Raw genomic sequence first — 14,176 nt, 5'->3', positions numbered from 1 at the left:
GTCACTTGCAGCATGACATAATCGTGTGAAAAGAAAACAAACATTCTCAAATTTGTCTACTCATATAGTAAATGATTAATATGACAGCAGGCAAACTCAAGGGACAGTAGACGAGAGGAAAGGAGCGGTGACATATGACCAATATTCAAATACTACAGGTCAAGATTGCACCGAACTAACGAGTCGTGTTTGTTTAAATATAATAAACACCACCAAACAAAGCAACATATGCACTGCTTGTAAAAAAAACAAAACAAACAGGAAGCGTGACCTTTGCCAGGTCTAGCAATTTTCTGCCTTCAAAAGGGTCCCCAATGATAAAGACAAATCAACCACAATGAAAATGCGATATGTAAATGCGTGAATTTGCCACCTGCTCCTGTTACATGCACACGGTCATGGCATGTGGATGCCATCGGGTAATGTGTGCACCATACACACGTACACCATCAAGCTTGCAATTATCGTATTCGCCATCTTGAAAGACATACTGGTAAACAAACCGAGCGAAACGCATTGTTTTTCGGCTCCATACACTGCGTTCCGAAGAAGGTGCCTGGGAAATTTGACTCTCATTGAGCCAATCGGAAGGCGATGTGGTTGCTGGAGGCGGAGTTTAATATCGATTGGCACCATCGTACGGATGGGTGATTCTCACCTCGCATCGCTGCTCGGACATTGTGTTTGAGAAAGAGGTGAATCTTCAAAGCCCGTTTTCTCGCAATTTTGTCAGGCTAACAACAAAAAGTGCATTATATTTCGCTCTTTATGCCCACTTACAGTGCCGAAGAATACAATTGTTTTATATCAATGCAAAGCTTAGGAAATGGGCAATGTGATTTAGTTAAAAAATTGATTTCCAAAATTCCTGACTTTTGCCTGAAACCGTTGTCGCCGGTCACATTCAGCCTATGGTTCTAGAAAATACCTGTGTACATGACCTTCCAGTTAGCGGTCAACGAGGCTTCATGCTCTTAGTCTGGAAAAAATTAGCTTAGGTTCCCACTGTACTAACAGGCTGTAAATGGCTATAGACTTGAGTTCACACTGGTCAGAGTGCTTCCCACCCGAAAGAGATAAGCTTTTGATTCAATGCAAAAGTATAGAATGAAGACTTGGCTAACATCCAAGCTGAAAATGATGCAATGGCAGCCAAAAATGTTATGGAACCTTGCTTTCATGATAAAGGACAATTCATCTGTAATATTTTCACCCACCCAAGGAGTGGTAGCCTTTGAGTCATTCTTTACTTCTTGGAATTGAATGAAAATTTAGTCTATCAGCATTTTAACCCTAACTAGGCCAGGCTGTGTAGGTAAATGATAGGTTGGAGGGGTACCAAGCCTCCCTCCAGAAATCAGCCGTCGACTGCATGACGCAACAAAAACTGGCACACACATTGCTTTCGATGTAATCTATAAAACTGTGGAGTTCATTCAAAATGTTAAAAAACACACATTTACGCTAATTTTGCATAATGTTTGCATGAAATCAGACTTTTTGCTATAAATCACTAAATAAAGCTCTAAAAAGAACTACTTTTGGTGTACATGGAGTGTTCTTAGCAAATGTAAGTGAAAACTGCATTTGGGAATTTGTCAAGACTGACAAATTAGGTGATCTGATGTATCCTGAAATAAGTGTTTGAGCCCCGACCCCAATTTCAATAACCCTATCTGTTACATCTGTGTTTAAGGCGAATGGCCATGTGATTTCTGAGTTTCTCATCAAAGAAAAGGAAATCAAACCCACTGTGACTACAGATTTTAAATGAAAAGAGCATATTGTGCTAACAAAAACACAAAATGAAAATGTTGTATGTTTGAACCTCATTTTTACATACAAGCTTGTGTCTGAGAAAAAAGCTGTTATATTATGAAATGATCCCCTTGACAAGGTCTATATCTGTGAAAAATATGGGGGCAATATGCCATGTATTTTCCATGATACGGGATGAGATGTTTTTGATCCTTGACCCTACTTTACACAGCCAAGATGGCGTCTGATTAGAAAGTGTTATTTCATGAAACAATCCATATGACATGGGCTAAATGTGTGCAAAATATGGGAGTGATAGGGCATGTAATTACTAAGATCCAGGACAAAGTAGTCTTGACCCTTCACCTTACCTTACACAGCCAAGATGGCATTTGAGTCAAAAGGGTGGTTTTTTTTAATGAAATGATCAGGTATACATGGTCCATATATGTGTAAAATCTTGCCCTGATTGAGCATATAGCCAAGATACAAAATAAAACATTTTTGACCTTTGAACTTCATTTGCACAGCCAAAATGGCATCTCACCAAAACGTCATTTAACAAAATGATCCATCTGTCGAGGTCCATTTTTGTGCAAAATGTGGGGGTGACTGATACCATGAACACTAATAAAGATGCAAAATGAAGTATATTTGACCTTTGACCCCACTTTGCATGGCCAAGATGGCATCTGAGCAAAAAGTTGTTATTTTGTGAAATGATTCTGGCAGCATGGTCCTTATGTGTGCAAAATATGAGAAAGATAAGACAAGTATTCAACGAGATACAGGATGAAACATTCATGACCTTTGACTGTAATTTTCCTACCCAAGATGGTGTCTGATTAAGTAGTGGCTATTTAATGATATGATGTTCATGATATGACCTAAACATGTGCAAAATACGGGGTTGATAGGGCTTTTTGTTCTTGAGCTATTGCAAGAAAAGTAGAAGAAAGAAAGGAAAATAAAGAAATAAGTTAACCTATGGTATAGAAACTTGAATGAGAAAAATGAAAGGATCAGAAATAATAAAGTTAGGAAGGGAGAATAAAACCTACTAAGAGTTTAAAAAAGCAAACGAAAAATGAGATATGAAACTCATCACCTGAAGACAAGTTAGGTAATACGCTGGGGTGTCATCAGATATCGGTCACCCAGCATGAATGACAACCCAAGGGATGTGATATAGCGACTTGAAGTTATATTGAGATACGTTCATAAAGTCAAGTTCTTTCTACCTACATAATTCAGATCAAATTGTTCCTGTCATGCAACCAAATGGAAATTCTGTGCATGTGTCTGTGTGTGCAAGTAAGTCGATTTTACAGGCTATCTGAGTACAGTCTATATACCAAGAGGTCTTTGACATGAACAAATTGAAACATGACAAAGTGTTTTAAAGGTCATCTTGACTTTAAAATTGGCATTTTCAAATATGAACTTTGACCCTTATTTGCATAACCAAGATGGCTATGTCTAATCTTGTTATCTTTATATGGTATGATTAGTTGGGAGAGCTCTGACAGCTAAAAGGGTGCAAAATTTTGCAGCAGTCAAAGCAATGCTCCCTCCAATACAAAACAAAGGGAAATTGTGTGTGTGTGTGTGTGTGTGCGTTTACATGATAATGTTATTTATACCTGGATGAAAGCGGCATTACTTCAATTAGAAAAAAAAGTAAAAGAAAAGCTATTCTTTCTGCATCCTGTGGGGTTCTAAACTGCACGGGTCCAAACTTACATCTCTGGCGACAGAGACAGCACCTTTAACAACATAGCTATATGTGTCCATGAACCAAGCGTGTGGAACGGAAGCTTATAATATGTGAAAGATAAATGATAATGGTCGCAGGTGACACATCTTCAAAGGCGATAGTGAGAAGCTGAAGCAGTAGGCCCCTACTATTAAAGTATTGTCTCATCAATTCAAAAGTAATAATACCCTTACATAGGCACACCACAATGTCGCCTCTGAATCAATGATAGCACTCATGCACGAGTGATTGCGTCATGTATTAACTTCCCTTTATAAGCTACCATTGAAACGTGTCATAACATATTGTGTAATTCAATCACCAGTGAATGACTTTTAAGAAGAAAGATATCAAATTGAAAGCTTTCAGTGTAACCCAGGGTGATTTCAGCATGATACTCTTTTCTGTACTGCCCCAGACGCCAACAATACACATCAACCACAGCTGCTAGTGAAACAGTTATGACGAAAATAAAAGCTTCACCTTTTCCAAGGCAGAACGACACAGAACCCCTTCATACACACTACACTAGGCAGGGTGTGGCACGAAATACCTCTTTCCCAGTAAAAGCCCATACCTTTCCTGCCTGTCTACAACTCCAGTATTGGGTCGAACAATAACAACCTGAAATTTCAAAGAGATGAGCGAGACACTATACACCTGACCTAGAGTTAATTAATTCAGTTCCCATTCCTACTCAAGTTGGGTTTTATAAATGCACACGTTCCCTCCTATCCTGTTGTCACTAACAAGAAGAAACATAGACAAAAGGGAAGAGAAAACGAGAGGTGGCAAGGGGAACACTGCATAAGGGCATTTTATAACCTTGAGTGTAAAAAATGAAGCAAATCTATGTATTAGACAGACTTTCTAGAGCTAAAATGATATGAAATTCCATATGCGCATAGTCCTACATAATGTGATAATAGTACTTCAGCATAGACTTTTTAGCTCACCTGAGCCGAAGGCTCAAGTGAGCTATTGCGATCGCTCTTCGTCCGGCGTCCGTCGTCCGTCGTCCGTCGTGCGTAAACTTTTACATATTCATCTTCTTCTTTGAGAACCCCTTGACCGATTATCACCAAACTTGGCAGGTAGCATCCCTAGGGGGATAGGATCTCAATTTGTTCAAGTGGGCACCATTCCCTACCTGGGGGGCCCCCAGAGGGGCCCAAACTCCCCAGAATTAAGGAATCTTAAAAAAATCTTCTTCTCTAGAACCAGAAGTGATAGAGCTAAGTTAATACTATGAATTAGTACATTGATGACTGAAGTTTCAAGTTTGTTCATGGCGGAATCAGGGGTGCCCCCCTTGGGACCCAGGGGAGGGGTCCTAATGAGGCCCAAATTGTACATTTTCATCTTTTTCTTGAAAATGCCATTATGAATTTCCACCAAAGTTGGCAGGTAGCCAAGGAAGCGGGATGGGATGGGGGGGTCCAAATGTGGGCCTAAATTTTCATCTTTTTGCTGAAAACAACATAATGGATTTTCACCAAACTTGTCAAGTAGCATTCCCATAGGGATAAGATCGCAAAGTGTTTGAATGGGCACCATGCTTTCCTTAGGGGCCCCAGGGGGTCCAAACCTCCTAAATTAATGAATGTTAAATAATATTTTTCTGTAGTTCTAATCAAAAGTGATAGGGCTTTAAGTCTTTTTTACCAAGCTGCATAATCCAACATTCTATAAAGTACAGTGTACTTGGCAGGTATTGTTACCATTGTGATGGAATATGTAAATGGACACCATGCCCCCATTCTCAAAGCTACCCCCAATGTTTTCAGGTAAGAGTCTGCAAGAATGCATGGATGTTTTCAGGTAAGAGTCTGCAAGAATGCATGGAAGGTGAACTTGCGATACTCAGGTGAGTGCGTGACCCGCGGGTCTCTTGTTGTACTTTTTAAAGGAATCTTTAAAAATCTTCTTCTCTAGAACCAGAAGTGATAGAGCTGAGTTAATACTATGAGTTAGTACACTGATGACTGTAGTGTCAAGTGTGTTCATGGCGAAATCAGGGGTGCCCCCTTGGGACCCAGGGGAGGGGTCCTAATGGGGCCTAAATTGTACATTTTCATCTTCTTCTTGAGAACCTCATGACCCATTTTCACCAAACTTGGCAGGTAGCATCCCGAGGGGCATAGGATCTCAATTTGTTCAAATGGTCACCGTGTCCAACCTGGATGGCCCCAAGGGACCCAAACCTCCCAAAATTAAGGAATCTTTAGAAATCTTCTCCAGAATAAGAAGTGACAGAGCTAAGTTGATACTATGAGTTAGTACATTAATGACTGTAGTTTCAAGTTTGTTCATAGCAGATCAAGGGGTCCCCCCACCCCTCCCTGCAGGCAGGGGGAGAGGTGGGGAGGTCCAAATTGGGCATAAATTGTAGTTTCATCTTTTTTTTGAAAACCTCATTATGGATGTTCACCAAACTTGGCAGGTAGCATCCCTAGGGGGTTAGATCTCAATTTGTTAAAATGGGCACTATGCTCCATCCAGGGAGGACCCAGGCAAATTAAGGAATCTTTAAAAAAGTGTTCTTCTCTAGAACCATGACAGAAGTGATAGAGCTAAAATTGATACTACGAGGGGGGGGGGGATGGTCCGAATTTTGACCCTAATTGTACATTTTCATCTTCTACTTGAGAATGCCTGGTCAAATTTTGGTAGAGCTGTGTGTAATTCAGAGTAGTGACTGCATGAAAGGTGAAACTTGCGATACTCAGGTGAGCGCTAGACCCCCGGGTCTCTTGTTAATTTTTTTTTTTTTTTTTTTTTTTGCACATTTGCACTGTATATCACCATTGACGCATGCACGGAATTTCGACTTTGACGGCCCGTATGACGTCATACCGGTATTGAGTCAGATTGACTTGAAATTTGGTAGAATAACTCCTTCACTTCTTTAACATCTGATCCTTGTAATACAAAATGGGAAATTTCTATTGTGTACAAGCTGCGTGTGTATATATGCATGTGTACATACACGTACGTGGATTTTTCATCAAATGCTCCAATTCACCTGAAATGTGTGCAAAACAATTTTGAGCCTGATTGGAGCATGTTAAAATTTCAATGTGCATGTACATGTACATTTTAAGTGTAGAGATGAATTTGAGAATATGAATATATAGAGCTTGACTTGAGCTATATGAGACGTACATTTCATCGAGAAATTCCAGTCCATTAGTGAGATATGAATGAGAATGTGATCTGAGATAATGACGTCATACTGACATCACAGTTGACTGATCACAATGATACATTAGATCTGTTGTCCTGAGGACATGATACATATATGGTATAAGTTTGAAATTGAAAGTGGAGGGACTACTTGAGTTTACCTCTGCACAAGATTTGGGGAGAAAGAAATAAAGAATAAAGAATAAATAAAGAAAGAATCAGTAGAGATGCAGAAGATGATCCGGGAGGATACTTAGATATCACCTGAAAATTGTGCAATTGAAAAGAATTTTCTATGTATTTCTTTTTTTATTTCTTATGTATTTCTTTGTTTTTTTACTTTTTGTTTTTCATTTTTTGTAGGAAATTTGTCAGTGACACTTCTGAACATGAAAATATGTTAGTAATTGATTCTACTCAATAAAAAGCAAAAATAATCATGCCTTTTTGAAATTTGGCTGAAAGCACAATTTGCATTGAAATTGTACATGAATTCACAATTTGAGCAATTTTTGGTCTGACATGCTTGTACATATTAAGGGGTAACATCAAACCGCACGCCCGGGCATTGCAAATTTGGTGTCAAAAGATTCAGGAGACTCAAGAGAAAAAAGTCTTTAGGGATCAAACATCACAGTCATAGCTTTTTGCAATGGTGAGACGCTGCTGCTGCTGCTGCTGCTGCTGTGTTGCTGTATCCTCATAGAACCCTTCGTTATGGAGTTCCACAGGGTTCAGTCCTTGGTCTGTTGCTCTTCACACTCTACATTACCCCTCTTGGCTCTATTGTAGAGCAACATGGCCTTGGTGCACATTTCTATGCCGACGACACCCAGCTCTACCTCACTTTTGATCCAAAAGTTGGAGGTGCTGAAGAATGTGCTGCTGCTGCTGTTAGGGCCGCCATTGAGGAGATTCACTGTTGGATGAACAGCAACTTCATGAAGCTCAATGACAAGAAAACAGAGTATCTGTTGCTCTCATCTCCACATATGAGGAGCAGTATCATTGGTGCTCCAGTTCTAGTCAGTGAAGAAGCTATATCTCCCAACAACAATGAGTATGGAGAAACACATATATGTTTGTCAGTCAGCATACTACCAACTCCGCCGGATCGCTGAGATCAGACACTGTCTTACACGAAGTGCTGCAGAAAGTGTCATTCATGCTCTGATATCATCTAGACTGGATTTCTGCAACTGTCTCCTTGCTGGCTTGCCATCAACATCAATCAAACTCCTCCAGGCTGTACAGAATGCTGCTGCATGCCTTCTCACTGGCACCAAGAAGTTTGACCATATGTCTCCAGTACTTCGTGAGCTTCATTGGCTGCCCGTGCAACGCAGAGTACAGTATAAGATCTTACTGCTTGCTTATAAGGCTCTCCATAACTTGTCTCCTGGCTATGTGTCTGCACTTATCAGTGTACGACAGCGACGACCAGGACTACGTTGCACTGGCCTGACTCTCCATGTTCCCAATACCCGCCTAAAAATGTATGGGGATAGATGTATGGCAACATCTTCTGTTGCGCCACGTCTGTGGAACTCACTACCAGTCCAGCTTCGGAATTGCAACATCCTCAATACCTTCAAGTTTGAACTGAAGACCTATATTTTCCAGCAACTTTGTGAATGATGTGTGACATTTTGTGGGAGCCGGGCGCCTTTGAATGTTTCTACAGATAAATGGCGCTATATAAATGCTGTTTCATCATCATCATCATCAACTGTTGACATTCTCTTGTGTACATTTGCTCTTGCCACTGCCATTCCTTCATTCGTCCACATCCTGATGTTGTCAATCGATCCCGTTTTCCTATCTCCTCCTTCTACTGTCATCTGAACAAGGCCGTCTGATCGGCATTTCCAATGTCCATACATGGACAGGTTCCTCTTCCTTAGTTGGGCAAGCAGTCCTTCTTCTGAAACTTCTACTTTGGTGAATCCATACATTGGTCCTCCTATCTCTCTAGCTGACCTGAAGCATTCTGCGCCACACCCATAGCTCAAATTATTCTATCATCTTCATGTGGCTCTGCTCCAATGTCTTAACTTTCTGCACCATAGAGGTCTATGCTCCACATAATTGATTTCACTAGCCATTTCTTCAGTTTCAGGCTGATCTCTTTTTGCCTTCCACAGTCCAGTTCGTTGGCTGGTGGCATCTCTTTCAATTGCCAACCTGGCACAAATCTATGGTGTAGAGTCTCCATCAATTTTTACCATTGAGCCAAGGTGTTTGAAGTGGTCTACCTGGCTGATTGTATTTCCACCAAGGAAGATCTGTTCTTTGCTCCCATGAATCATAACATGTGTTTTGGTTGTGTTTATATGAAGACCAAATATGTAGCTGCATTTCTCTAGTTCCGCGGTTTGCTTTTCCAGTTCTATCCTTGAACGTGCGAGCAGGGTAGTGTCAACAATATAGTGGATATTCCATATTGCTCTTCCACCAACAACACTACCTGATCTTTCATCTAGTGTCTCATTCACCTGTCGCAAAATGGCTTCACCACAGGCATTGAAAAGTAAGGGGGACACAATGCAGCCCTTCCGAACTCCTTTCTTAAGTGGAAGCTGGTCTGTATGGCCACCTGCTAGCTTCTGAATATAGTCTCTCAAGGAGCCAAACTAGGTGTTTAGGGATACCGTAATCCTGGAGAGTTTTCCACAAGACAGCGTGATTAATCTTGTCAAATGCTTTGCTGTAGTTGACAAACATCAGCCACAATTGTTGATCTCAATGATGTTACAAATGGTGAGGATAGCATCAGATGTCCCTAATTTGCATGAGATGTCCCTGTTATCAAGGATTGCTTTCATGGCTTGTACAGCCATTTTTCCTCCTGCCTTTATCATTTCTGCAGAGGTCCCATCCAGACCAGGTGCCTCAATATCATCCTTCAGCTTCTTTATGACTGCTCTAATTTCACTGGGCATTACTTCTGGTTCCAGAACTTCTGGTGATACTTCTGGCAAGACATTGCATGGAATGTTGATTGCATCAGATTGCAGGTTTAGCCTCAGTGGACCTTCAAGATGCATACTTTTTCATCCCAGTTGACCCAGAGGAATAAGAAATACCTAAAATTTTTTGTGGCAGAGGCAACTTTAGCAATATCAGGCCTTGCGGAATAGGCTTATACCTCGTCTATTCACTATACATCTCGAAACCAGTTTTTGTCCCCGCCGATCGAGTTCGAGCAGGGGACTATGAAACGGGCTCCGTATGTGTGTGTGTCCGTGTGTGTGTCCGTCCGTGTGTGATCAAAATCTTCAATTTGCTACTTCTCTGTCATTTATAAGCCAATTTTGATTCTGTTTGCTTTATATGATAGCACTATGTGGGAGCTTTGAAACTTCTACACAGAATTTCAGTTGTGACCTTTGACCTTGACCTTGACCTATATTGTACATTTTGCTACAAAATGCTACTCCTTTGCCATTTCTAACCCGATTTCGATTCCGTTTGCTTTATGTGATGGCACTAGTTGAGGGCGACTTCTTTGACCTTTGACCTTGATTTTTTGACCTGTATTTTACATTTTGCTACAAAATGCTACTCCTTCGCCATTTCTGACCCGATTTCGATTCTGTTTGCTTTATGTGATGGCACTAGGTGAGGGCTTCAAAACTTCTACACAGAATTTTGACCTTTGACTTCTTTGACCTTTGACCTTGATTTTTGACCTATATTGTACATTGGCTACAAAATGCTACTCCTTCACCATTTCTAACCCGATTTTGATTCTGTTTGCTTTATGTGATGGCAATAGGTAAGGGCTTCAAAACTTTTTTACAGAATTTGACCTTTGACTTCTTTGACCTTTGACCTTGATTTTTGACCTGTATTGTACATTTTGCTACAAAATGCTACTCCTTCGCCATTTCTAACCCGATTTCGATTCCATTTGCTTTATGTGATGGCAGCAGGTGAGGGCTTCAAAACTTCTACACAGAATTTTGACCTTTGATTTCTTTGACCTTTGACCTTGATTTGTGACCTGTATTGTACATTTTGCTACAAAATGCTACTTCCGGCGGGGACATATATTACGCACCGCGTAAATTCTACTTTTCCTTGTTGCTTATCTAAAAAGAGCATGAAATATGGTAGTGGAATACCTATGTGATAACATCATTATTTGGAAGAGTGAAGCTTGCACCCAAAGAGCAGTGAATGCCACAACTGAGCTCCTCAAAGAATTGGGTTTCCTTGTCCACCTAACTTAATCATTGTTAGAACCCACTAAGGAAATCCCCTTTGGGGGATTTTTTTTTCTAAACCCCATGGACATGACAGTCATTCTTCCTGACTCCAAGAAGGACGATATCGCCAACCGATGGCGTATATATCTAGAATTCTACAGATTCTGTATCCGAGAAGTAGCAAGGGTAATAGTAAAATTAATGGCCACCTTTTCCAGCAGCTCAATGTGGCCCTCTCTACTACAAAACCTTGGAAAAAGATAGGATTTTGATATTGAAGGCCAATTGAAGTTATTCTGAGAGGATAATGAGCTAATCAAACAAAGCCAGATGGGAACTTACAAGTAAATGGTGGATTGACAACTTACATTACACCTCTAAGCAAATTCATATCTGCACCACTACCAGTGGGTTTTAATGGGTATCAACTGACATGTGCACAAAATATACAGGGGAAGAATGGAATGTAGAGGAGAGCAAAAAGGCTGATAGCAATGAGATCAATTATCAAGAGCAGCAGGATTGGCTCTGAAGTCCTTAAGTTCTTGCATGGAAAATTTCCATGTTCTCATCATGCTGAATAATACTACTGTTGCCTGTTATGTAAAGAACATTCATTCATTCATTCATTCATTTATTTTTCATTTCCAACAGAAACATATAAATATATTACAAAAATTGAATACAGTGCATAAATTTCATCATACAAAGTAAAGAATAAATTTACAGAAAACTTGTAGGTATAGGAAAATGTTGGAAATGGGGAGGAATGCTAAAAAGCTGAGCTTGTAGGCTGCATTCCCCCCACACGTAATACAAGAAATTATATGATCGATAGACTGATAAGCATTGAAAATGGATGAAACAAAGAAACTAAGACAAAAAGACCTATAACCTAACTTATCCAAAACAAAAACCCTGAACAAATCCCTACACTAAGTCGCTGTCATGCCGGAAAAGAGAGGACAGAAACAAAGTAGTATGTGTGTGTGTGTGTGAGTGTGTGTGTGTGTATGTGTATGAGAGAGAGAGGGGGGGAGAAAGCAGCTTAATGCGTGGAGTGAAGATAAAAGACAAAAAAAAATGGAAGGACACGAGAGGTAGTGGATGGATGGAGCCGCTTCGCTGTATTTTCACTAGAATATAAGGTTGGATTTTACACTTCCTTGCAACCAATAAAGAATCAACAATTCTTATAACTATTCAAAATATTTTTCTTCAGATTACTCTTAAAAGAACTTAAACTTGGAGATGTCCTCAAACTGTTAGAAAGGTTGTTCCAATATTTAGGTCCAGCAAATGTAAATATAGATTGTGTAAACATTGTTCTAGTTAAAGGCAGATGGAATTCATCTGAGTGACAAGTTGGATATTTATGGAACGAGCGGTTTCTCGCAAACATGCTCGTGAAGACAGACGGCAACAAATTATTAGAAAGTTTATACATAAATTGGCCAAGAGAATAATAATAAATATCAGTTATCTTTAAAATTTTGTTTTCAGAAAATAAAACATCGGTGTGGGCTCTCCAAGAAACATGACAAATTATTCGAAGAGCTTTTTTCTGGAGATGGGACAGTCTGTCGAGATATGTTGGATGTGTGTTCCCCCAAGCTATAATGCCATAATTCAAATAAGGTAAAATCAAAGCTGAATATAACATTAAAAGTGTGGGAATAGGAAAATAATATTTAACTCTATTAATAACACCAATATTTCGAGATATTGTGTGACAAATACTATCAATATGTAACTTCCATGAAAGTTTATTGTCAATAACCAAACCTAAAAACTTCATTGATGCAACTTCATCTATAACTATATCATCTATTTTTATATTATTAGGAAGATTATCTAAAGTATTACTAAATAATATACATTTAGTTTTAAGAAGATTAATAGACAACTTATTTGACCTTATCCAACATAACAATTTCTTTAATTCAGAATTTAACAAATCCACCAAAATATTAGGATCTGAATGAGAAAGAAAAACATTAGAGTCATCAGCAAAAAGTACAAAAGATAAAATATTAGAAACATTTGTTATATCATTTATATACAAAATGAATAAAAGAGGTCCCAGTAAACTACCCTGAGGAACACCACAGGTGACAGATTGGTTGCAGGAGTTTTGACCAGATAGAAAAACGTACTGTTTACGATCAGAGAGGTAACTCCTGAACCACTCCAAGGCCTTGCCACGTATACCATAGTGACATAATTTATGAAGTAATATTTTATGATCAATGGTATCGAAGGCCTTGGAGAGGTCCAGGAAGACACCCACTGTGTGATGAGCCCTATCTACTGCTTTGGCTACTTTTTCAATAAAGGAGAGAATTGCTTGAGAAGTGCTATGTCCTTTGCGGAAACCGAATTGTGAATCAGAAATGATATCGTAAAAATCAAGAAATTTAAGGAGTCTAGAATTAACAACTTTTTCTAACAATTTTGAAAACGATGACAACAATGAAATTGGTCTGTAATTACTAATGTCTTCCTTATTACCTTTCTTATAAATTGGGATTACTTTAGCAATTTTCATTCGTAGCGGAACAACACCACTGCTTAATGACAAATTAAAAATGTAAGTTAAAGGTTCAACAATATTCTCAGCTATATTTTTCAAAATAACGTTATCAATACAATCAGGTGCAAACATGGGGGGCTTCAGATCACAGGATTGAAACAGATTGTTGCATGACACAGGATTGAAACAGATTGTTGCATGACATTTGAGAATGGTGTATCAAAGGCAAATGTGGATCATGGCCACCTACAATACCAGGGTGACTCAATACCACTGCAGAATACATGTCAAGGAGGTTTGATGATCAAACAGAATGGATGCTCAACAAAGCCCAATTTAACAATGTGATAGAACATTTTGTCTGTCCTAAAATCAACCTTTTTGCTTCTAGACTTCATGCACAACTGCACAGGTATATCACTTGGCTGTCTGATCCTTCATCAGAGAAAGTAGGTGAATTTAACAGTAGATTAGGATCTATTACCGTTCTATGCTATCCGTCCTTCCTGCCTTACCCTAAAGTGATTGGCCTACACACTCATGGTTCCCAGCTCTTCAGGAGATGCTGATGGAAAAACTGCTGGTACTATACAGACATGCACAACTTTTTCAACCAGATTCTCTTCTGACCCACCCCTAACACTTATTTTAGGTGGTTCTCAATATGATGGCTACAAGGGTTGGTACTCACATTTTGTGGAGCTTCTAATTCTGGATCATGCATGCAAGCTC

At 39.4% G+C, this 14,176-nt stretch overlaps 1 protein-coding gene across 3 annotated transcripts in view; it reads left to right on the top strand.

The window, feature by feature from the left end:
- LOC139712915 (iron-sulfur cluster co-chaperone protein HscB-like) overlaps positions 1-14,176 on the top strand; it is a 100,602-nt gene that overhangs the window by 62,629 nt on the left and 23,797 nt on the right. The window lies entirely within an intron of this gene.

This window comes from Diadema antillarum, unplaced genomic scaffold (assembly GCF_040938485.1).
Source record: "Diadema antillarum isolate AM-2024a unplaced genomic scaffold, OU_Dant_1.0 seq00001875_RagTag, whole genome shotgun sequence".
Lineage (NCBI taxonomy): Eukaryota > Metazoa > Echinodermata > Echinoidea > Diadematoida > Diadematidae > Diadema > Diadema antillarum.
Note: the sequence above shows the minus strand (reverse complement) of the source record. Positions and strands in the feature narration are given on the sequence as shown.